Below are 25,313 nucleotides of genomic sequence, written 5' to 3'. Positions count from 1 at the left end.
GGTCTCAGTGCAAACTGTTCTGAAGGTTAAGTTGCCTTTTCATCTCGAGAGGGTTACGTTTGACTGCCAGGGCAAAGCATGGTGCTGCACACACACAAAATGGAAGATGATAAAATTCTTTCTTGCACAAAACATTAAGTACAAGAGGCTGTAGCACTCTGAAGAACTTGCATTCTCCCCTTCTTAGTCATAGGCAAAAGGGGAAAACAACAAAAAAAACCAACTCAGTGGAGGGCTGAGAGAAAACATGGCTGAAATCAAGGCAAATCAGGAGAGTGAGTCAATGTTAAGGGACAGGAAGAGAGAAGATGACTGGTTTCCGTGTCTGCTGCATTTTGTTCCTCCACTAAAAAATAATGTCTTACAGTGGACAGACAATTTCTGTTCCCTGTTAACTCTAGGCTGAAGAAAAACTGCCATCACCTGCCAGCACAATAAGGCAAATTAAGCTTCAGATCCTGAACTAAGCTGTCTTGTAGCTGTAACTATTCTTGCACTGTCTGGATAGTGACTAGCTATGCTAGGGATGGCTAATTAAGTTTTTTTGCTCTCTCTTCTGCAATCTGTGTTAAACTAAACTTTAGTAAGCTGTCTGGATTGCTTTCTTTCAAAAGACTACAGTCTCATATGAATGGCTTTTATGCATATCTAAACCACCACTCCTTAAGTTTAAAGCTGCAGCCTTTGATCACCCACCCACAGAGATGAGGTACCAAAATAATGTAAAAGCAACAGAACTGCATCCTCACAATCTAGTCCCACTCCTGGATCCCTTCTTGGTCACTGCTGTCCCAACTCCATACCTTGAAGTGCGTAGACTACAGGGGACTCATAAAGGCTGATTTCCACCTATCTCTTAAGGACCCTAAAGAGAGGTGCACGAGCAGTTCAATACAGACTTACCATCCTCCAGAGGATCTTCCTTCTCTCCACAGAATACATAAGTAACCTGGTGGACCCATCTTTCTTCTCCTTGCTAATAATAGTAAGGTTTTAGTTTGTGCTAAGCTCTTTCTGTCTCCAGTTTTCAATATAACAAATCTGGGTCCATATTCTCCCTCCCTTGAACCTTTCTGTTACAAACTGAGAATGAAATTTTACACAAAAAGTGCATTTTATGATAAAAACTAGCCCATGTGTCTCTGCTCCCACTGCCCCAATGTCTCATCTGGGGGTACACTGTTGATGGACCAAAGATTAAATGTGTTTTTAATTGAGCAGTGAACTGTGGCATGGGGATAGGTACAAGTGAGGTAGAAGAGAGATCACAGAATCATGGAATCAGTCAGGATTGGAAGAGACCACAAGGATCATCTAGTTCCAACAACCCTGCCATGCCCAGGGACACCCTACTCTAGATCAGGCTGCCCACAGCCTCATCCAGCCTGGCCTTAAACACCTCCAGCCATGGGGCCTCAATCACCTCCCTGGGCAACCCATTCCAGGCTCTCACCACTCTCATGCTCAACAACTTCCTCCTCACGTCCAGTCTGAACCTACCCAAGTCCAGCTTCACTCCATTCCCCCTCATCCTGTCACTCCTTGATATCCTGAGAAGTCCTTCCCCAGCTTCTTTGTAGGCCCCCTTCAGATACCAAAAGGCCACAAGATCATCTTAGCAGCTTTACTAGGTCTGGCAGAGCAAGCAAAGTCAATAACGTTAGCTCAGGCTTCCCAGCTCCTCCAACCCCTGTGGCTGCTTCCTGAGCATCTCCATAACCTCACCAAGGGCCAGGCACCCTTCCTGCACCTTCCACAGCTCTCAATGCACCAGGGTCAGGAAAGTAACAACTCTATTTTTCCACTTGCACACTGTCTAAAATGCATGTCAGTGTGCCCTGTGCCTTGTCCCTTGCCTATTCACAGTGGTTAATCCTCACATTTCATGCCTTCTTTTGGTTATCTGCCTCACCTCTACATTATCCATCTTAAATTACTTTTAATTGTTAAAGGACAAAAAAATTTGCTTTCTCTTAAGTTTTTCCAGCCTAAGTGCATGTTTGTCCTTTTCCCACAGCTGTCAGCACGCTACCCATTCCAGATCTCACAGAGTGTTTTGAAGACAAGGGAAACATGATTTTCCTTTCTGTATATATTTTTTTCCTGATTCCCTAACTTCTGACAGGTATTGAGCTCCTTGGATCCAATTTGTCTCTGTTCTTACATCAGATATACAATCACAGAATCAAGCAGGTTGGAAGAGACCTCCAAGACCATGCAGGCTAACCTAGCACCCAGCCCTGGCCAATCAACCAGACCATGGCACTAAGTGCCTCAGCCAGGCTTTGCTTCAACACCTCCAGGGATGGTGACTCCACCACCTCCCTGGGCAGCCCATTCCAATGGCAAATCACTCTCTCCATAAAGAACTTCCTCCTAAACATATCCACCTGAAGAGTGGCCCATGATGATTTCAGCTGCAATTTGCCATCATTACTTTAAGTTTCCTTTTCACAAGGCCATTTAGTCACAAGACAATCAAGCTGAGAGAGGCAGAGGTGGGAGAGGAAGCAATAAACCGAGCAAAGGGCACTAAAACACATTCTCTATAAAATGTAATGTGAAGCTCTCTGGAAGCTGGACAGGTCATACTGCTTTAGAGTTACAAAGAAATATTATTAAATATGGATTGTAAATAAATAAAGTTATTAACAACAGTAGATACACTTTTGTTATTCTAATAAAGGTAAACAGAAAGCCATATGAGAATACCTTAGTATTCCAAGCTTAGAAGACACAGAAGAAGAGGTCCAAATGACACTACAAGCACAGCTTTAAAAGTTTTTATAGTCAGGATTTCAACAGGGCATAATAGTTCCATTCATTACAAAAAATATGTGGCTTTGAAATGATTAGCCTAGTTTGACTTTCATGTGCTGTTAGCTCTCAGTGGAACCGAAGCATTTAAATTGATTGTAATGAGAGATTAGCAGCCACTATTACTGCAGCAAACCATTCCTGTTTTGAGATGGCTGGCTCAGGAGGCCTCTAAAAGCATCCCAACAGGCGGAGGGTATCATGCACTGACAAAGGGAAACAAAAATCATCTTTGCAGAGGTCTGCCACGCAGCTGGCATTGCTGTGCAGAGCATGCCAGGAGGCTGTTTTGAAAGGCATCAGGAAGGGGGTGCAGCACCCTTTAAAGGGTGAGTAGGGATGACAAAGGCACTGCTGGCTAAACACATGCATGTTTTTAAATACATGCAAATTAATTTTTCTCAGAAAATGAAACAAAAATATTCTCTAGTTAAAAAAAGTCTCAAAAACTCAAATCAAAGTTGACTTCTCAATGCAATGACCATAAACGTAATGAGTTACTCACATATCAGAGCATCTTAGAATCATACAAATCAACCAGGCTGGAAGAGACCTCCAAGATCAGCCAGCCCAACCTAGCACCCAGCCCTGGCCAATTATCCAGACCATGGCACTAAGTGCCTCAGCCAGGCTTTGCTTCAACACCTCCAGGGATGGTGACTCCACCACCTCCCTGGGCAGCCCATTCCAATGCCAATCACTCTCTCTGCCAACAACTTCCTCCTAACATCCAGCCTAGACCTGCCCTGGCACAACTTGAGACTGTGTCCCCTTGTTCTGTTGCTGGTTGCCTGGCAGAAGAGACCAACCCCCACCTGGCTACAGCCTCCCTTCAGGTAGTTGCAGACCACAATGAGGTACCCCTGAGCCTCCTCTTCTCCAGGCTAAACACCCCCAGCTCCCTCAGCCTCTCCTCATAGGGTTTATGTTCCAGGCCCCTCACCAGCTTTGTCGCACTTCTCTGGACACGTTCCAGCACCTCAACATCTCTCTTGAATTGAGGGGCCCAGAACTGGACACAGCACTCAAGGTGTGGCCTGACCAGTGCTGAGTACAGGGGCAGAATAACCTCCCTTGTCCTACTGGCCACACTGTTCCTGAGCCAGGCCAGGATGCCACTGGCTCTCTTGGCCACACTTCTGGCTCATCTTCAGCTACTCCCTCCCAGTACCTCCAGGTCCCCCTCTGCCTGGCTGCTCTCAGCCCCTCTGTCCCCAGCCTATAGTGCTGCTTGGGGTTGTTGTGGCCAAAGTGTAGAACCCTGCCCTTGGCCTTGTTAAATCTCATCCCATTGGCTTCTGCCCACCCATCCAGCCTGTCAAGGGCCCTCTGCAGGGCTCTCTGACAGAAAGAGGTTGAAGGTGAATCTATTCTGAGAAATTTAAGATTTCTCATCTTCTGACTTCTACCTCAGCTCTTCCATTTTCAAAAGCCTCTCTCACCTGTGACAATCTTTTCTAGGTTTTGCTACAGTTTAAATACCACTGAGTGACTGACCTAGGTCAGTGACTCTCTCTTTCATCCCCTCACCTTCCTCAATTCCTTTGCTATCTAATTATGCCAAAAGCCTGGGCCAGTTTCTCACAATTACCTTGTTTTCAGGAATTTTGTAAGAATTTCCCAGCTTTAAGACTTCCATTGATGCCTATGACTGTATATACACATCTTTTTTTGTTTATTCATTTATAATGATTGCATAACCTACATTTCTAAGGCAAGCACACTGGAAAAGAAAAGAGATTATGAAATACTTTGAAAAGAAACCATTGCAAATGTGACAGCTGCTAAGAATCACTATGACTTTCAGATTCCTCCTTCCCCCAGAGGTTACTATCTTTGCTGGCCAAGGAAACAGCTGTAGCATACTCATGAAGGGCAGAAAAGGCCTGGAGAAGGCAGAATTGCCCTTTGGCAGTTTGATGTCTTGCTGGAAAGCTTGTCAACCTTATTTACATTTTCATTTACATGCCAGCCTCCACAAGGCTTCATATTCTGCTTTACAGTATCTCCTTCGCTATAATCACAACGACCTTTACATGTGTCCCCTATCACCCTCTGGGGCTGCAGCCCTGGCTCACTGAGCTATCCAGAGGACTAGCAACAAGAAATGTCAGGCTGAGAATGACATTTATCCAAACAGTTGGTTGCTCATAAGATAGCCTTTTCCTGGGGTTTGGGTTTTTTTGGCTTTAAAACAAATAATTTCTTGTAGGAGATTAAAGAGCTGTGTGGGCAATGGTCACATCCTGCTAAAGCAGAGTGCTAAGGGAAAATCCCTTTTCTGTAAGACAGGAGCAAAACTGGCAGCCTGCATCACCTGACAGTGGGTACCCCTGAGAGCAAAGACAGCAGGAGGCATGTGGGCAGTGACTGATTACTATTGACAGGTTTTTTTAACCACCAGACTGACAACAGAATTTGGCAGGATTATATCCACTGGCTACCTAAGAGCACTGCCACAAACGTGCCCTGCCCTAAATAAATCACAGTGCAGGCAGAGAAGTACAACACATGCATTAGCCCCCAGCCTTCGAAGCTGCTAGGCAGTCTTCCTTACATCCAAAACAAAGGCAGCTGAATGCACACACAAATTATTCAAGGCTTGATGAGAATTATCTCTGTTGTACCTTTTGGTCATTACAGAAAAGACTCTAGTGAATATATTTTCATCAAGTAAAGCTTTCAAAGCCTCTGAAGTATCCCTGGCATACAGAGTGGTGCATTTATTATTACTGGCTAGTGCCAGCTCTCTAATGAATGTGTTGCTTTGGGTATGTTTAAATACAAAATTAATCTCTTCTCAAAATTACACCTCTGGATAAACGGATATCATAAAAAAGAGGTCTAACTCCATGACTTCTGCATTTCTGATTAATTTTGATACAAAAAAGAAAATCTTTGTACTCTGTGACTATGAACAGCCATGGTACAAATGAGGCCTTACTACTTAAGAGTTATAGCAAGTGCCACCTTTGGAAAGAAGAAGGATTTTTTTTCCTAGGTCAGATTGCAGGAACAGTAAGATTTCAGTTTCTATCACATACTTGCTTTCTAGGAACATATCAGAGTTTTACTATTGCCTTCAGCAGCATTATTAAACACTCCATCCCTGGAGGTGTTTAAGGCCAGGCTGGATGAGGCTCTGGCCAGCCTGATCTAGAGTAGGGTGTCTCTGCCCATGGGACTACATGACCCTGGTGGTCCCTTCCAACCCTGACTGATTCTATGATTATAGGAAACCTGACTTTCCCTTTCCCTTGAGAATCCACTTTAATGAATCCTCAGAGCACCCCACGTTAAATAAATAGCATCAAGCCTGAGTCAGTATTTGCCAGCCTTTCTGAAGAAACAACTGGGAAGATCATCAGGGCAACATCTCAACTTTGACATGTTAAGAGTTAATTTCAAGCACTTAGATAGCATTAGGGTAGCCTTATTGACACCATGTGCAAAGAAGATGAAAGCATTACACATTTGTGTGCATGCAGGAACATTCCTTCACTTGAGGGCATAAGAAAGTCTTTCACACAGATTCACAAACTGCATTGGGTTGAAAGGGACCCAACATCCCATCTCTCCCCTCCCAATCTTCCATCCCACTGGGATGGGGCAGAGAATTGAAAATAAATGAAATTCATAAATTGAGATAAGAACAGTTTAATAATGGAAATAAAAGTAATAATATATAGTAATAGTAAGAGCAACAGTGCAGTAGTAGTGGCAATAGTAATAGCAATGAAAAGAAAGATAACAAGAGAACAATATAAAATGCAAGATGGACAAGTGATGTATCATACAACTTCTTTACACCTGCTGACCAATGCTATCAACCTCATAAATTCTGTGATTCTGTGAAAGGTCATCTTGTTCACTCCCCTTGCAGTGAGCTCCAACTCTATCAGCCTTGTGCTGGCTTCAGATTTGAAGAGATACAGTATTCAGAACTACCCTGCATGTCATAGAATCATAGAATCAAGCAGGTTGGAAGAGACCTCCAAGATCATCCAGTCCAACCCAGCACCCAGCCCTATCCAGTCAACCAGACCATGGCACTAAGTGCCTCATCCAGGCTTCTCTCAAACACCTCCAGGGACAGTGACTCCACCACCTCCCTGGGCAGCCCATTCCAATGGCAAATCATTCCCTCTCTGTTCTCTTCAAATCTGTAGATGCAAACTGACTACAACGGTCCCAGTCCTCCTGCTCCATAAACCAGCATGTGCCCATGCTAAGAAAAAGAAAGTATTTAGGTTTCATTTGGTTTTGACTGCTTTGAGTATTTGACTGATCTGTTTACCACCAGGCACTCTCCATCATGGGAATCTGTCACTGCAAGCACAAGGATACATGAATCTGAAATGCCATAATTTCTGGTGGATGACACCGTGCCATCAGCCTGTAATTTCAATGCTGGAGGTTTCTGTCAATCTCTCTTATGCTTGATCTGCCTCAGATTAACTTAGAGTGCTGAACAAAGAGCAGAATGTGTCCTGGCTATGTGATGGCTGAGCTGAGGACCTGAGAAAGAAATGGATGCCTAAGACACTTTGATGATGTACCTTGTCATTCTTTATCACAATTTCACTACAGAGTTTCGAAGCCATCAACGTGGACAATGACAGCAGAAATAAGAAATCCTGGGAATGCTGTGATGTGCTGCCTATAGCCAAAAAGAAACTAAACTTCTGAAGAGATCCAGGATTAAAGGACCTGGGAAATGTCAGTTGGATGGTACTTCTATCTCGTTACAAGGCTCAATACAGCAAGTATGGGAGAACAAGCTCTGCAACAGATCAGAGCCAATTATTGAAGTAATCCCATTTGGCCATAAAAATATCTAGTCATTTAATACTGCTAAGCCTTGTTTGTAATCACAGAGCTTAATGAGAACAACTTACACTGAAAGGAAAGTAGGGAAATCTCTGGAGTAGAAAGGCTGCTAAAGAGGACGTTAACAAATGCAAGTAAATTTGAGGTTTTAACTTCTTTTATATAGGCCACACTCTATTCAGAGAGGATTTTTCCCTAATCACTCAACTCGATGCAGAAGCTGGCTTCAAGATTATGAAAGCGTACTTTTGTTTTCATGCTCTGTGCCGTGTAGGCAACTCTCTCAATTAAGGAAAGGTTTGTTTTGTTTGAATGAGATTCTGTTTAATTTCTAGCAGGCAGGTTTCAGAAATAATGACCCTCTACAGAAGGATGAAGAGCAGACAAATCTCTAATTTTCATTACCCACCAGAATTTCAAAGTGAACTTAAATTTAAACTTTAAAGGTACTGGACAGAAGTAGGATTGCTTGATTCAAATCTTGAATAACAAGAATGATACCTAGGGGTACTGGTAGATAGTAGGCTGAAAATGAGCCAGCACTCTGCTTAGGCGGTCAAGAGAGCCAAGGGTATTGTGGCGTGGATCAGGAACAGTGTGGCCAGTAGGACAAGGGAGGTTATTCTTCCCCCTGTACTCAACACTGGGGTCAGGCCACACCTTGAGTGCTGTGTCCAGTTCTGGGCCTCTCAATTCAAGAGAGATGTTGAGGTGCTGGAACATGTCCTGAGAGGGGCAACAAAGCTGGTGAGAGACCTGGAACACAGCCCTGTGAAGAGAGGCTGAGGGAGCTGGGGGTGTGCAGCCTGGAGAAGAGGAGGCTCAGAGGTGACCTCATTGCTCTCTACAGCTACCTGAAGGGAGGTTGTAGCCAGGTGGGGGTTGGTCTCTTCTGCCAGGCAACCATCAACAGAACAAGGGGACACAGTCTCAAGTTGTGCTGGGAGAGGTCTAGGCTGGATGTTAGGAGGAAGTTCTTCCCAGAGAGTGTGACTGGAATTGGAATGGGCTGCCCAGGGAGGTGGAGGAGTCACTGTCCCTGGAGATGTTCAAGAAAAGCCTGGCTGAGGCACTTAGTGCCATGGTCTGGTTGACTGGATAGGGCTGGGTGCTAGGCTGGCCTGGATGCCCTTGGAGGTCTCATCCAATCTGGTTGATTCTATCATTCTGTGATACTTACCAGTGCCTGGGACCTAGCATCTGGCAAGAGCCTGAGAAGTATTCTCAGAACACTGAGAAAGAGTCACATGTCTTTTGAGGAGTTTGGTTCCTCCTTGCCATGTGTCATGCATGTTGGCTGCCATATCCCAAACACCACGGAATGGTTTGGTCAAAACTGGGCAGTAGTGATACACGGTGAAAGACTTTAATCAGTTTATATTGTAAGTTCCTTGTGGAGAAGTGCAAAGAAGATAGTTCTTTGTGGTTCCAAGTGATAGGACAAGTGGAAATGAGCAGAAACTGAAATACAGAAAATTCCATTTAAATATTAGGAAAAAAATATTGTTCTGAAGATGTCAGACACAGGAAGAAGTTGCCTAGAATTGTGGAGATATTAAAATTCTGACTGTGTATGACCCTAAGCAACCTGCCCCTGTTGACCCTGCTGAAGCAGGGGGTGCTAGCTGCCTTCTAGCCTTGATTATTGGGACACAGTCTCAAGTTGTGCCAGCGGAAGTCTAGGCTGGATGTTAGGAGGAAGTTCTTGACAGAGAGAGTGATTGGCATTGGAATGGGCTGCCCAGGGAGGTGGTGGGGTTGCCATCTCTGGAGGTGTTCAAGAAAAGCCTGGATGAGGCACTTAGTGCCATGGTCTGGTTGACTGGCTAGGGCTGGGTGCTAGGTTGGACTGGATGATCTTGGAGGTCTCTTCCAACCTGGTTGATTCTATGATTATTCTGTGGTTTGCATAAATGGGTCTAATTCTCTGTGGTTATATAGAAAAGCAACATACAAGCAAAGCTGTTTCTCCTCTTCCACTTAGAAATACAGAGCTGGTAAACCCCACTGGCAAGATATGTTATATGATTACCAACATCATTCCTTTAGAATGCAAAGCTCATTAGAACAAATGAAATATTTCACTTAGCTGTGCTAATGTCCCCTGGCTCACATCATCCTCCCTGGTGGCAGAGTTGCTGAATAACTGCGTGCAGCAATATCAAGGTTTAATATCCTGCTCTATTTAATATCAAACACTCTGATATTGGGAGTGCCCACGTTGGCTAAAGGTCTGTCAGCATTTTCAAAGCTTTATAACATCCATAAAAGCTCATGGAGTATAGAAATGAGTCAACCAGTAGTTATAATTGCTGGCATTTAGCACCGGAGAAGATGACTAAGAATCTATATTTGAAATATCTGGAGTTGGTGGAGTGCAAATACAAACCTTGGGGAAGTTCAACTAAGCACTACATTTTTGTGAATTAAAGAACACTGGTTGTAGAACCTTTAGGTGAGCACTTAAAACCGCATTTGCTCTGCACACACACTGCAAACACATTCAGTTATCCTGTAGAACCAGCACTGGTTTGACTTGGTTTTCCCTGAATGCCCAACATTGCCATGTTTGGCATTGGACTTCCTGCTCTTTCATCAGCAAAGGTGGCTGCATTTCACATTTTCAGAAGTAACATTTAGGGAATTCCCTGGGGCATCATTTGCAGTGACAGATGTCCTCTGTCTCATATGCTCAAGTGTGGTTTGATAGCATTTCCAATGGTTTGTCCTTTCAGCATTAACCAACCCTACAAAAATTTAAGTTGAAATAAACAAACAAAAAATGATGGAATGAATATCATAATATCTCAGATGTCTCTCTGTCAGGATATCTGAAGGATATCTCAAGATTATACACATGCTGTTTATCTGGAAGTGGGTTGATAGTCCAAACTGTGGTGTTAACATAATTTACAGGAGGCTCAGGGGTGATCTTATTACTGTCTACAACTACCTGAAGGGGCATTGTAGCCAGGTGGGGGGTGGCCTCTTCTCCCAGGCAACCAGCAATAGAACAAGGGGACACAGTCTCAAGTTGTGCCAGGGTAGGTATAGGCTGGATATTAGGAAGAAGTTCTTCACAGAGAGAATGGGCTGCCCAGGGAGGTAGTGGAGGCACCGTCCCTGGGGGTCTTCAAGAAAAGACTGGATGAGGCACTTAGTGCCATGGTCTAGTTGACTGGTTAGGGCTGGGTGATAGGTTGGACTGGATGATCTTGAAGGTCTCTTCCAACCTGGTTGATTCTATGATTCTATAATTTTAGCTCAAAGAATCCTGACATGCTTCACAAACAACGCAGTACAAACACCATATATCAGTGGTAGCCACCTCAAGGATGTCACTCACAATCACAGAAGTGCTACAAGCAAAGGGAAAAACAGAAGGGTGGCAAAATTAAAATGGTGCTTGATGTGCACATTGGGTAGATTAATTTAATCACAACTCTGTTTGAAAGGCTTAGAGACTGTTTCAGAGTCACATTCGGTAAGAGGCACATCCAACAGAAGAGGAAAGCTCAAGCCTCACGGATGTTAACTACAGGCTAAGGTAGACATTGACCAGTTTAGGTTCTCAGGCTGGCATTATTTGATGGCTTTAGGTATATGTAAATAGTGTTAGCAACATCAAAATCAGGCAGGAACTGCATATTGCCAGATCAGTGCCGGGGGAAGTCTAGGCTGGATGTTAGGAGGAAGTTCTTCACAGAGAGAGTGATTTCCCATTGGAATGGGCTGCCCAGGGAGGTGGTGGAGTCACCGTCTCTGGAGATGTTGAAGAAAAGCCTGGCTGAGGCACTCGGTGCCATGGTCTAGTTGACTGGCTAGGGCTGGGTGCTAGGTTGGACTGGATGATCTTGGGGGTCTTTTCCAACCTGGCTGATTCTATGATTCTGAGGAAGCTCAGTAGAGCTAAGGCCTTTACAGTTCCCATTACTTGAGAGGTTTTAATATTTGAATTTGAGTTATTGGGTACTAAACTCAAATATTTAATTATTTTTGCTGGAAAAATCAGTAAATTACATCTGTTTTCTTCACTGAAAAAACCCAATCTCAAATTTAAACACAATTTGCCAGTAGGGACACCATTTGTCAGCACAGATATGGAAACGTAAGACCCTCTTGCTCCCATTTCTCCTTCACTCAAATGACAGATTGGGTTAATTGGTGATTTTCAGCATTAACTTCCCATGGCTTCCCCCCCCCCCCCTTCTTTTTCCCCTCTATTTATCTGTTCTCTAAACATTTCTGTTTAGGAATAAGAAAAAAAATTAATATAGGTCTAAAAAAACCCCAACCCTACATATTTCTGTATTTGAATTTCAAGCTGACACAGGATTAGATTTAACAATGCTAAGTGGAGGGTTCTACACTTTGGCCACAACAACCCCAAGCAGCACTACAGGCTGGGGACAGAGGGGCTGGAGAAAAGACAGGCAGAAAGGGACCTAGGGGTGCTGGTAGAGAGTAGCTGAAGATGAGCCAGCAGTGTGCCCAGGTGGCCAAGAGAGCCAATGGCATCCTGGCCTGCATCAGGAACAGTGTGGCCAGTAGGACAAGGGAGGTTATTCTGCCCCTGTACTCAGCACTGCTCAGGCCACACCTTGAGTGCTGTGTCCAGTTCTGGGCCCCTCAATTCAAGAGAGATGTTGAGATACTGGAACATGTCCAGAGAAGGGCAACAAAGCTGGTGAGAGGCCTAGAACACAGCCCTGTTGGCCTGGATGATCTTGGAGGTTTCTTCCAACCTGGTTCATTCTCTGACTCGCCTATTAATATCAGTAGCTGCTCTACATGTATGTTTTCTACTCATTCCACACCTTACTAAACATAGAAAAAATGCTTCTGAACACTATTTAAACACTATAGAACACTATATAAAACACAGAAATAAATAGATATAAAAGAAACCAAACCCCAAACCCAAGCAAATTGGTTAGTCTGCCTGGCTAGTTGACTCATGCAGTTTCAGCACTAGGCTGCATACAACACAGTTCAACCAGTTCTTCATTATTTCATAATGTTAAGAGGTTATTGCCTCAACACACACACACACACAAAAGGGATAATAGTGAGTTCTTAAATTTGCATTTGCTTAGCTCAAATGTCACTGCACTAATCTGTTTCTTGAAAACCTAGCACAAATCGTAGTGTACATCAAGCCTACAAAGTGGTGAGTTTCTCCTGTCTTCCAAACATCTCACTGAGAGTACAGCAATGAATTAAAAAGGACACACCATGACCCACTCTGTCACTTGGCAGGTTCTTCAAAAACAACACAGTGACCAGTGTGACGTAAAGATGTCATTAACATTCAGCATTTAAAAGCTGTTGTCAATTCGGATTACATTCCTGCCTGGCTAAGACAATAGGAGATTTCTGCTAACGTGAAGAAAGCAGGGAATGAGGACTCCAATCTCCACTTCCTCTTTCAGGCTGACTTTTTGAGTGAGTGTATTGGTTATTTCCAAGCAGAACTAGAATTGTGCTGTAAGCATTTCCCTGAAGTAGAAAAAAAAACAACCCTCTGTATAAGCTCTAGGCTACCAACTAACAACTCGAATTTTGCACAGGACAGAAGATAGTACACCACTGTTGTTCAGGCTGGATAAACATGCTGCAGATGAACGCTGCTTGTTTCCACATATGGGCAAGTGAAGTGATAAATATTCTCTATATTTGATAATTCCAGCCAATAAAGAAAACTGAGGACCAGAGGAGCAGCAGGGATTTAGGAATGCTTTCAGCTTGTAACCTGATGGGGCTGCAGTCACTTTCATGCAAGGCTTTGCATGGCCAGTAGGACAAGGGAGATTGTTCTTCCCCTGTACTCAGCACTGGTAAGGCCACATCTCAAGTATTGTGTCCAGTTCTGGGCTCCTCAAGTCAAGAGAGATGTTGAGATACTGGAATGTGTCCAGAGAAGGGTGACAAAGCTGGTGAGGGGCCTGGAGCACAGCCCTGTGAGGAGAGGCTGAGGGAGCTGGGGGTGTGCAGCCTGGAAAAGAGGAGGCTCAGGGGTGACCTTGTTGCTGTCTACAACTACCTGAAGGGAGGCTGTAGCCAGGTGGGGTTGGTCTCTTCTGCCAGGCAACCAGCAACAGAACAAGGGGACACTGTCTCAAGTTGTGCTGGGGGAGGTCTAGGCTGGATGTTAGGAGGAAGTTGTTGGCAGAGAGAGTGATTGGCATTGGAATGGGCTGCCCAGGGAGGTGCTGTCCCTGGAGGTGTTGAAGCAAAGCCTGGCTGAGGCACTTAGTGCCATGGTCTGGTTGATTGGCCAGGGCTGGGTGCTAGGTTAGCCTGCATGGTCTTGGAGGTCTCTTCCAACCTGGTTGATTCTGTGATTCTTATGCACATGTAAAAGACAAAGCCTTCATCCAGATCAATGCACAGTGACTTCCAGTGCAACTGATTCTTGGGACTTATATCTAATACTTGCCTTATGTTTTAAAGTTGTAAAGCCTTTATCAGAGCAGATCCTGGACATGAATAGAAGCCTACACCTCTGCTTACAAGTTGTAACTATCCTGTGTTGGAGACACAGGCACAGCAACCAGCGCCCTTCTGACCAATCCTCTGAAAACATGGAGAAACTGCACTGACAGCTAACATGAGCATCTTGTCTCTTGAAAACAACCCTTGATCACTACCTTTCATGTAGCTCTTCATCTAAATTACATTAAATGCCATGCAGAAAGTAGAGCATTTGTATCACTTTATTTCAATGACAGCTGGCTCCCACTGATTTCTGCTGCTGAATCCTCCGGAATCAGCTCTATTGCCCTGGAGCACACCCCCCTCACCCTGCAGGTTTCAAGGATAGGAGTATGTGCTTGCTGTATAAACCATCTGTCAGCAAGGAAGGAGCAGAGGTTACGCACCTTGCTTTTACTTGTATTTTCTTCCAGAGCAAAGACCACTTACATTAAAAGCTCATTTTCCTACCCCTTTTTCTTTTTTTTAAACACTAGCATAATGCAGCCAGGTGCCAAGTCACTGAGAACCACTGCACGAACTAAGTAATTGTATCCACAAACAAATTAAACCTGCCATTTACCAGACACATTTTGCTTACGAGTAAATCTTCTGTTGTTTTTATAAGACAAGTATCCTCTCCTGCTTGCACAGTTATACACTTGAAAAAAAATGTTTTCCTACTGCAGGCTTAGGCCCTTGAATGTATTTTCTGATCTAGGGTAGGGTGTCCCTGCCCATGGCAGCGGGGTTGGCACTAGATGATCCTTGTGGTCCCTTCCAACCCTGACTGATGCTATGATTCTATCATTCACTCCCAACACAAAGAACGGACCAACAAAGGGCATGCTGTGTTTATGACCATGCTTTCTCTCTGTACCAATGGCCAAATTTGTTTCTTTTATGCACTGTTTGATAATTCTTTCAAATGGTGTTTCTCTGCTTGTACATATCAAAAAACCTCTAGCATTTTTCACAGGCACACTGTCAATCTTTACTATGTTCCACCTCTTCCTTGCCATAAAGTTGTGTTGGCTGTTTCCTACACTGAAGATACTACACGTCTAACTTGTCACTCCAACACATTTTCCCACTGAAGGATTTCTCTCTGCAAACACATCACTATGACTGTTGACATCTCCAAGACTTTGTTTCACACCCATCACCACTATTACCTTCAAATGCTGCAAAATGGTGTGCAGTGTCACCTCAGCAGCCACTTCAATAAAATGTAGGAAAGATTTAATACAGAATTAATAGCTTCTAATTCTATGTACCAGAGCTCTCTGTATTTGAGGTTCAGTATTATAAATGTATTCTTCTATTTACAAGTATAGTTTGTGTGTGTGTGCTTGAATGGAGAAAACAGAAATGCTGCAGGCACACAAGCAAGTTTACATATCCCTACTGCAATCTCCAGTCACATTTGACAGACAAAAAGCACAGTCACACAAACTACACAGTCACACACTAGCTGTATTTACTACAAATGGAACAAGCAACTCTCCAAAAAACAGTGCTGGCTTTTCCCTGTATCTTGCCTTACCAAACACGTTGACCATCAGCTGCCGTGGTACTTCACAGCAAACCTGCAGGTCAGTACACCTGAAGTATTTCAGACCAAAGAAAAAGAGATCAATTCCAAAACTAAGAACTTCTAGCTAAAATATTTTTTTTCCCCAGGCATCCATATTTTAAATGCAGGATAATCTAAACATAGGTGCCTTGGCTGGTTTTAGCTGTAACCAAAAGGCAAAAGCTGAGAAAGATTCCTCTTGGAGAGTAGATTTCTACTACCCGAGAATGCTAAAATTTTACCTCTGTGGAGAAACGAGTAGGAAGCCCACATACTTCTTGGAGCTGTGGGGTAGTGTGTTTCCAGCAGGATGTAGCACTAACCACACAGATGGCTGTTACCTGCACCAGCCCTGGCAACCAAGGAGATTTAAGGTGCAGTGCTCCATGGAGAGCGCTGCCATTGCTTACCGCAAGGTAGGAGGCATGGATCACTGAAGCAAATTCATATCCACACAAATCAACTGTATTTTCCAGACCAGAGAGGATATAAAGTGCAAACCACAGACATTGAGGTTTTTTTTTCCCCCTTCAGCATCACTCCTGGATCATGATCACAAAGGCAGGCACGCACCCATGACAAAAAGTGGGGATTCTCACATCCTCTGGCTCTTCTACTTGGTCTTATCTGGAGCAAACTTCAAGAAGCTGGACTTATCCGTGTCCAAGCCTCCATACTACTGCCTGGAGAGTGAACTGGTTGGTAGCTTAATTTATTGTGTTATAACAAATAGGGAGTCTAGAGCTCTGAAGCCCACAAGAGCCATATGCCCATATCATAACTTTCTCCTTTTAGGGTTGCTTTTCCTGTCCTAATTTATACTTCCTCAGTTACAGTACATACATTTACATGGCTAATGTTCAGATTGCTGAGATTACACCATAGTGATGCATGCAACATAAATGCCTAGACAGATGGATGCAATATCACAGATTTCTGAAAGGAGGAGAACTTGCAAAGCCAGAAGCTCACACTTCAAGAAATCTCATTTGCTAGCACAGGGGTCACTGAAAATAGATCTGAATGCTTAAAAAGCAGCTAAATACTCTTAAACAAAGCACTGCTGACAAAGGTATATACTCTTTCCTAAACTGTAGTCTGTTAGGCTGCCAGGAAATGATGTTCTCAATAAATTCTGCCTTTTTTCCCCCCCAGATTTATGATTTATAACTGTTCTGCAAAGGAAGTCTGTGGCAAAGGCCACTTTGCAATAGCCTTTTGCTTTAAACAAAAAATGATGTTAAAATGAGACCTTATCAATTAAATCAGGATCTGTCCTGCAGATTCCATGCTTCCCATGCAATTCACGCAAGAGATGATTTCTGAGCAAGAAGTCAGTTAAATCAGGATCTGTCCTGCAGCTTCAATGCTTCCCATACAACTCATGGAAGAGATGATTTCTGAGCAAGAAGTCACAATGCAAGTTTAAATCACTGCAGAGTAAATAGTTTGGACTGATACTATGAGAGGACTGTGGAAGAGAGCATCTTTCTCCAATTACAAACAAAACAGCAATAAGACAACAGGTGCTGTTCTGCCAAGCCTCTCTGATATTTTGATAAAACTACCTTGCCTCTTCAGCCCCCAGAGGTAAAAAAAACCCAACACACCGGCACAGAGAGACAGGAGCATTGACTGCCCCTTTGATAATACTGTTAGTGATAAAAAGGAAAAGTAAAACTGCCACTCAACCATCACTTGCCTCTCCTGAGGAGGAACACAGGTATGGCAATGTTAATGTTTCAGTTTGATAAAGTCTGCTTTTCAATTCCTCTCTGCTTAAAGCAAGGGGGAGGGGGGGAAACACTGCTGGCTTTCTGATCTTTAAAGGTTACCGGCAAGATAATGTCGACAGATACTAAAAGGAGCTCGCTTAAAATGATGCAGAGGTCACCACAGTGAAGCAAACGGTAATTAGGGCAAATAATCTAAAGCTGGTAATATTAAACAAGTGAACCATGGCAGGAAACATCTCTTTCCCTGCCTAGCTGCGCTATGTCATGTTTCCCACAGTTTGTTTCAAAGTCTCCCTTTGCCTTTCATCTTACACATTTTTCAGCCCTGTTGTTATGCAAGATGGGGAATCATTCGTTTTAATGTGATACTAAGCATATTATCACAGAAAAAAAACAACCCAGGGAGGCTAGCGTTTTACCCATTGTCTAATTAAAAAGCCCCACAATACAAATTCTTTGCAGCCACTTGCTACACACAATAGATTTAATGCTGCATCTGAAAAGCCTCATGTACATACAAGCAAAAAAACAAATGCATCTGGTTCTAGTTTTTCCTTTTCCTTCCTCTTGTTACAAAAGCCACAGCTCTCGCTGTCGAAAACCACTAAGAAAAGCAATTTAATGACAGGTAGATTTGCAGGTTTGTAGCTACCCTGAGCCCCCAACATACTCACTAAAGGAAAGTAACTTTAGCTAGAAAAGAGACCTCGCAGCACTATGGTGAATAATTCATCATTGCATTTTTTCTTTCCATCTCGTTTTGTGCCAGCAACGTACACAACTGAAAATATTGCAAAATCTAACCACAGACAAGGACTTCCAGCAGCAAAACACACATAAAACTAGCAGGCAGGTTTCCCCAGCTTATATAAGATCGGCTTTAGCTCAACAGAACCCCCATCACTCACCGAGGACTGAATTCACTTGAACAAAAGCAGAGCCCAGTCACCAAACGCAGCTTCGCAGGACTCTTTCTGCGAGATGCTCCTGTCTGCTGTTCAGTTCACACTTGCCTTTATAACTAAGCCAACCAACAACACTCAGTTGCTGAACCTGATGAATTATAAAACGGTAGCTCCCAGACTCTCATACTTTACATCACAGGGGGTGGTCATCCAGCATACACACTGCCTGTGTACATATATTCTGCTATAACTCATCCTGATAAACACATCAGTGCTGGCAGCAGTGACAGTAATTGGTGCTCAGGATGTACAAGCACAAACCAATAGAGCACACTCCCACCTTCTGCTCTGTGCCACACATCTCTACCTGTCAATCACTGCACCTTGTTAAGGTGGAATGATCAACTGCATTTCAGGGGAGATGCAAAACTCAGAGAAGGAACAATCTACTGACACAATTTCTTCACTTACACATTTCTTAAAGCAGTAGTAAATGTAGCTGCAAGCTCCTCTAGATACAGTTTTCATGTTTTTTTTTTATTTAACTAACAAACAATAAAACCTTCTCTGCTTAAAGACACAGCTCTTGTTCAGTGACTAACACACAGTTCCTAACTTCCACTAGCATGAATGTGATTTTTTCAGGCAAAAATCCATGGACATTAGCAAGGATAACTTAAAAGCACTACTCCAGGCAGAGTGACTTTATTCACCTGTCAGGTGAAATGCTATGTACATTTTAAAAGGTTTTTAGAATGCCTTCTAAGTTATAAATAGGTCTCTGCAATCCTCTTTGCTGCTTTCTTTCCCTCCCCATATGTTTGCATTATTTTTAAAGTAAATGTGTAGATAGCAAACAACAGCACCAAACAGGTAAAATTTCAGAGTCATTAATACAATCAGGTAAAGGAAACATTTTCAAGTGGAATTAATTACAGCAATAACAATCACAGTTGTTGCACATGCCACAAATGAACACAATTAGCCCCTAACAAGCAAAACTGCCTATGGCAATGGTAATACATACCCAGGGATTAACCACTGGAAAGAGGGCTCTATGGCAAGTCTTTTACAACGGAGCAGAACTTGCTCTTTCAGAGCTGAGCTCCAAGAATCTTATTTGTGCTTTACACAAACTCAAAGCTATTTGTACAAGTGCAGAGTTGTGAACGACGATTTCAGGATGATTCCAGGATGATTTTCTATTTCTACACTACTGGAGATGACCCTCGGAGGGCTCCATTTGGAACCCGAACTTGATCCATTTTCTTTCACTCCCCATGCCTGTAAAACTCTTTTAATATCTGGTACCATGAAAGGAGGTTCTTCTTGTGAAGGTGCACACAGTTGTGTGAGCAGTTGTGCATCGTCTGGATGCTTTTCCATGAACAACTGGGCTGAGGAATGCAAATGAAGCCTGTGCCGGCAGCCCCAGGCAGAAACCCAACCCTTCTCACCATCTGGACCGACTGATGTGCGTCACGATGTGGGAAGAGGGTGTTGCGTTTCATGCATAGCAAAAGCAAGTCCTATATATATATCCCTTTTCTCCCATCCTCAGCTGCTCGTTTGCCCCATTCCTCATTTGTATCTTTGTGTTCAGCACCTTCACTATCTGAGAAAAAAATCACTAAAGGCCAGAGACAGGAGCAATGTTTCTGCATGTGCCACTGGCTTGTACTAGAGTGACTTGTATGAAAGAAAACCTGTGTACAGTTGGGTGGCAGAACGTAAGGGAGACACATCAGGACTTACTCAGACTAATGGTTTTAATGTCTCTGTCTTCTTCAGAGAAAAGGGCTGCCGAGAATCCAGTAATTTGATTTTCCACCACAGGCAGAAAACATTTCATACAACAGATCCTGGCTCACTGAGAAGCAGCAAAAACATTTGTGCCACTGGATTTGGCTTTTAGAGTCAAATTCTATTCTCACGAGTTTACACATTCCACTCACAAATCATGGAGGTTCTCTGAAATGGCCAAAGCACATCATCTTGTTGTCTTGTGCAACAAACAGGGCTTTCTGACCTAATTTTCCTAACAGACAATTTCAAACCATGTGTGTCAGAATGCCCTAAATGGCATCTGTTTTTCTTTCTGCTTTGCCTTAGCCATCCAAGTTTGAAGAGGCTTCCCAATAATCCATGTAAACGTCACACTGCCTGATAACAATTTGGTGCAGCACAATTAAGATACAACCTAACATTCACCCTAAAATTCAGCTCACATTTACTGAAGTAGAGTTCTACCGGTCTAGGTTTTGAAAGACAGGAACATGATTCCTCACGGACTGTGACATCCCTGTGACAGAGCGAGTGGTTTCCCATTGGAATGGGCTGCCCAGGGAGGTGGTGGAGGCACCGTCCCTGGAGGTGTTGAAGCAAAGCCTGGCTGAGGCACTTGGTGCCATGGTCTGGTTGACTGGATAGGTCTAGGTGCTAGGTTGGACTGGCTGATCTTGGAGGTCTCTTCCAACCTAGTTGATTCTATGATTTTAAATATGGATTTCTATAACTGACCAGTACCACAATAACATAAGAGACTGCAACATTTCCTAGCTGTGTGTAGGTGGGATTCAGGAAACCTGAAAAAGCAGAAGGCATTTGAAATGAACCACAGTCTGTGGTACCACACAATTGCCACAGCTCCAAGAAAAATCCCTGGCCCATTTTCACACTTGCAATTTTGAGCTTCCACATTACCTTTTCATAGAGCCAACCAGGTTGGAAGAGACCTCCAAGATCATCCAGTCCAACCTAGCACCCAGCCCTGGCCAATCATATAGACTATGGTACTAAGTGCCTCAGCCAGGCTTTTCTTGAAGACCCCCAGGGACGGTGCCTCCACCACCTCCCTGGGCAGCCCATTCCAATGCCAATCACTCTCTCTGCCAACAACTTCCTCCTAACATCCAGACTAGACCTCCCCCAGCACAACTTGAGACTGTGTCCCCTTGTTCTGTTGCTGGTTGCCTGGCAGAAGAGACCAACCCCCACCTGGGTACAACCTCCCTTCAGGTAGCTGTAAACAGCAATGAGGTCACCTCTGAGCCTCCTCTTCTCCAGGCTAAACACCCCCAGCTCCCTCAGCCTCTCCTCACAGGGCTGTGTTCCAGGCCTCTCACCAGCTTTGTCGCCCTTCTCTGGACACATTCCAGCACCTCAACATCTCTCTTGAATTGAGGAGCCCAGAACTGGACACAGCACTCAAGGTGTGGCCTGACCAGTGCTGAGTACAGGGGCAGAATAACCTCCCTTGTCCTACTGGCCACACTGTTCCTGATCCAGGCCAGGATGCCATTGGCTCTCTTGGCCACAAATATTTCATAGCTAATACTGCTCTAATATGGAGCAGTATAGTGGTGCTCTGTAAAACTGCTACCTTCCCAGTGAATGGATCCACTTATGGCTCAACCCATGTCCTCGGGGCCTTGTTCATATGTTCTGGTGCAGAATGTGAGATTCCACAGTCAAACTTACTCACTTTGCTGACAGGTGTGTGAAAATCCCATATGGCTGCCAGATTTCTGTGCACTTAAATATATATGTAGTATGTATTTTTAAGGCATTTCTAACAAACACATTTGGTATTGACTTTGAAGTTGTTCAAGCTGCAATCCAGAAATGAGCTAAAAATGAAAAAGATAGAAGACAAAAGTGTTCCCATTCCCTGTCAAAACATGACTTCTTCATTCCATAGTCATGTGGACTATATTGACTAACACGTCACAGCCAGCCTATTTGCTATTTAAAGTGAGCACACAGATCACTGGGGAAAAACCAGGGCATTCAGCTGGAATAACAAGAATAGTTGCATTTTCTGCTCAAGAAGCAGCTAAGGAAACTTCAAATTAAGAGTAACTCTAACAGATTCGATACTATCAAGATCAGCTACTACAGCTAACGTGCATCCCAGCAAAGCACAACTAGATATTCAGGATCTTCACTATGGCCCCAGAGTCACAGGCAAATGAATGCACACCAAGAGAGATCATTTCCAGGCTCAGCCAGATGGTACAGATGATCAGTGAACTGGTCAGTAATTCTTGCCGTGTGCCCTAAGAAGCCATCATGCAAACTAAAGAGGTTGCTTTTAGTCATTATCCTGTTCAATTCCGTTAGTTTTTGTCACCGGCTAAAGGCAATGCACTTTCATCTGATGGACTGTTGATGGCACCGTTAGAGAGTATCTAAAGCCAAGAGCCCAGCAGGACCTAAGAAAAGACTGGGCATTTATCAGACAATAACATCCAGAAGCACAGTAAGAACAAAATCCTCGAGCTTTCCAAATTCTCTCCCCCTTTGTTTGATGTTTATTTCTCCTTTGATCTCAGGACCAATCCATTGCTCTGCCTGCAACCCTTGACAACAGCCCAGCTTCTGGGTCCATTACAAGACAGAACTCAGAACTGGAAGGGCCACAAGTTGCTAGTCAGGTTGTTGCCCACCTTCCTCCCAGCAAAGGCACCAATATATCTCTCCTTCCTAATCGCAGCTGAAAATTGTCATGAAATCCGGATGAGTTAATTGTGAGATCTATTTTCAAGTAAAAAATCAGCTGAGCATGCTTGTGAAGGTCTTACATTTCATAAAGGTAACCACTACTACCACCTGCACTCTCTGAAGGGTAGTAAGGCAAGACAGGGTCATTATAACTTGTGAGTACAAAAGTCTATCAAACTTAATTCTAACTGAGCTCAATCAGAATGTACAAATTTCACATGCTACTTCACAGTCTGTGGTCTGAATCCAATAAGAATTTGTCCTTTTTACAGAGTAAAGTAGTACCACACACTCAGTCAGACAGAAGTATTTCACTGCTGCAACCTACATACATCATGCACTGCAAAATAAACAGCAGTGCCTGTAAATTAATTTAATTGCCATGGCAGGGCAGTGGAGATATTCATTTCCTTTAAATGTAGCACACATTCCATTTAAGAATAGTTTTGAAATAGAATTTCACTGAGTAAGACTGTATACTAAGATTAACTAATAAATGAGCTGGTACAGGGCTTTGAAGAGGTAAAGGACTGTACAAGTGGTATTACTATAATAATATTTGTCTGAATTATGATACTTTTCTTCCTCAAGTGACATCTTTTTTGCTGCAAGTACAGAGTGAAAGCTCAAGTTCTCTTTCTGAATGAGGACTGAGTTTGAAAAAATACAGGGAAAAGAGAATTAAAGAGCTAGGTCTGAATGAAGACACCCAAGAGAGCAGTTCCAGTTGATCAAGGGCAATGACAAGAACTTGCTTTGCTACTTAGAAAGGCTGAACTCTCTTAATGGTGGCTTCATAGTCTAAAGAATATGGATGATCATAACAGTAGTAAAGCAGTTAAAAGGAGGGAAGACCAGATGGCACTTTCTCTACAATCTATGGAGAGGCTACCTAAATTTGATTTCAAAAGCATTTTCCAGCATCCTATGAACCTGGAATTCTACAGCAGCCCATCTATAAAGCCAGTGGATATCTCAGGAACAGTTTGAGACTTCATACAAATTCATTTTCTGTATGTCTTGGATTGGTTCAACTGGCTAAAAGAGCTGAAACTTGGAAGATAGAACATAGCAGTGAGAACTGGGGTTTGCTGTCCAAGACTTTCATTTTTCCTTTAACCCAGGGATTGCCATTGTTTTGTTTCTGCTCTTTCCTTTGAAAAGAATAAAATTTGTCTGAAGCTTGATCTGCAAATACAAACCAGATGATAGAATCACAGAATCAACCAGGTTGGAAGAGACCTCCAAGATCATCCAGTCCAACCTAGCACCCAGCCCAATTCAGTCATCTATCTAGACCATGGCACTAAATGCCTCATCCAGTCTTTTCTTCAACACCTCCAGGGATGGTGACACCACCTCACCAACTCCCAGAGCTGGAAAAGTGGCTCAAAATTCACTTTCTTTTAGGTAAATGATCAGATTCAGCAGCAAAACAGACAAGCATCTTAGACACAATGTCCCACAGTCAACCCTTGTAAGCTCGGGGCAGGAAGCAAATGAGTTAACGGCTTTGTATGGCAAAGAATGGTAGAGCAACATGAAGATCCTCTTGCAATTTGCAGTTTAACTGCATGCACTCTGTGGTGGGAGGAGTAGGAGGGTGATCTGGGGAAGCAGCACGGCACAGGAATACACTTGACTCCTCTGAGGATGGTGATGAAAATCTGTCAGCTTGGCACAGCCCTTCATATTACCTACAGCAATTACAGCTCTACAGACATCACGGTTAGAGGCACGGTATGTGTGGTGGAGAGAGCACATCTGCTCTATGGAAGAAGCCCACAAGAATGCTGCAATAGGCTAGCCATGGAAAGGGACACAAGACAAGCACACAGGCCAGTCCTCGTGAGAAAACTGTGACATGAAGGCCTGCTTCTTCTACAGATAGTAAAAAAGAGGAGGCATCACCTGAAGATGCCTTCTGCACCGACTGTGACAGTGAACTAGCAGAAGAATCAGTACACAGACACACACGCACACTCTCAGTTTTCCCCTCCCACAGTTTTCTTTCAGCAAAGAAAATTTGAAGCCTGGATGACTAACTACAATGCAGATGGCAGAGCAACGTAGAGATATCCATGCTAGCTCCAAATGAACTAGCTCAGATGACACCATGAGTGAATTTTACACATCCATATTGAATAACATGGCTTTGCCATTTCTGGAGCCTGAACTTGTAAAGCAGTTTGTGATCCAGACAAGCCAAGGAAGGACAGTAGGTGATACTCTAGCTAGGTCTGTGCCAGCCATTCTTGCAAATTGACTTCCACAGCTTTTTTGTCATTATTTGAGAGCGTGCCAAGAAAATACATCCCAGCAGGGAAGAATCTATGCAATTGAAGGAGCATCACAATGAAGTGTGGCTCCGAAAAGAAAGGCAGAAATAGCTGCTCTCTTAGGATATGGCAGAACCCCCTTCAGCTCAGCAGGAATCATCTGAAGTCTTTCATTGTCCACAAAATGACTGCA

The 25,313-nt window shown here is 43.5% G+C and overlaps 1 protein-coding gene across 27 annotated transcripts in view; it reads right to left on the bottom strand.

The window, feature by feature from the left end:
• DLG2 (discs large MAGUK scaffold protein 2) overlaps window positions 1-25,313 on the bottom strand; it is a 1,415,634-nt gene that overhangs the window by 126,208 nt on the left and 1,264,113 nt on the right. The window contains exon 1 of one of the 27 annotated variants that reach the window (XM_064169401.1): window positions 18,342-18,629. The exons of the other annotated variants lie outside the window; for them this stretch is intronic. The gene's annotated coding sequence lies outside the window, so the exon portion shown is untranslated. Of the gene's footprint in view, window positions 1-18,341; window positions 18,630-25,313 lie in introns of those variants that run through there. 27 annotated transcript variants of the gene reach the window in all.

Source organism: Pogoniulus pusillus, chromosome 3 (genome assembly GCF_015220805.1).
Source record: "Pogoniulus pusillus isolate bPogPus1 chromosome 3, bPogPus1.pri, whole genome shotgun sequence".
Taxonomy (NCBI): domain Eukaryota; kingdom Metazoa; phylum Chordata; class Aves; order Piciformes; family Lybiidae; genus Pogoniulus; species Pogoniulus pusillus.
This window is presented reverse-complemented; position numbering and strand designations above follow the sequence as displayed.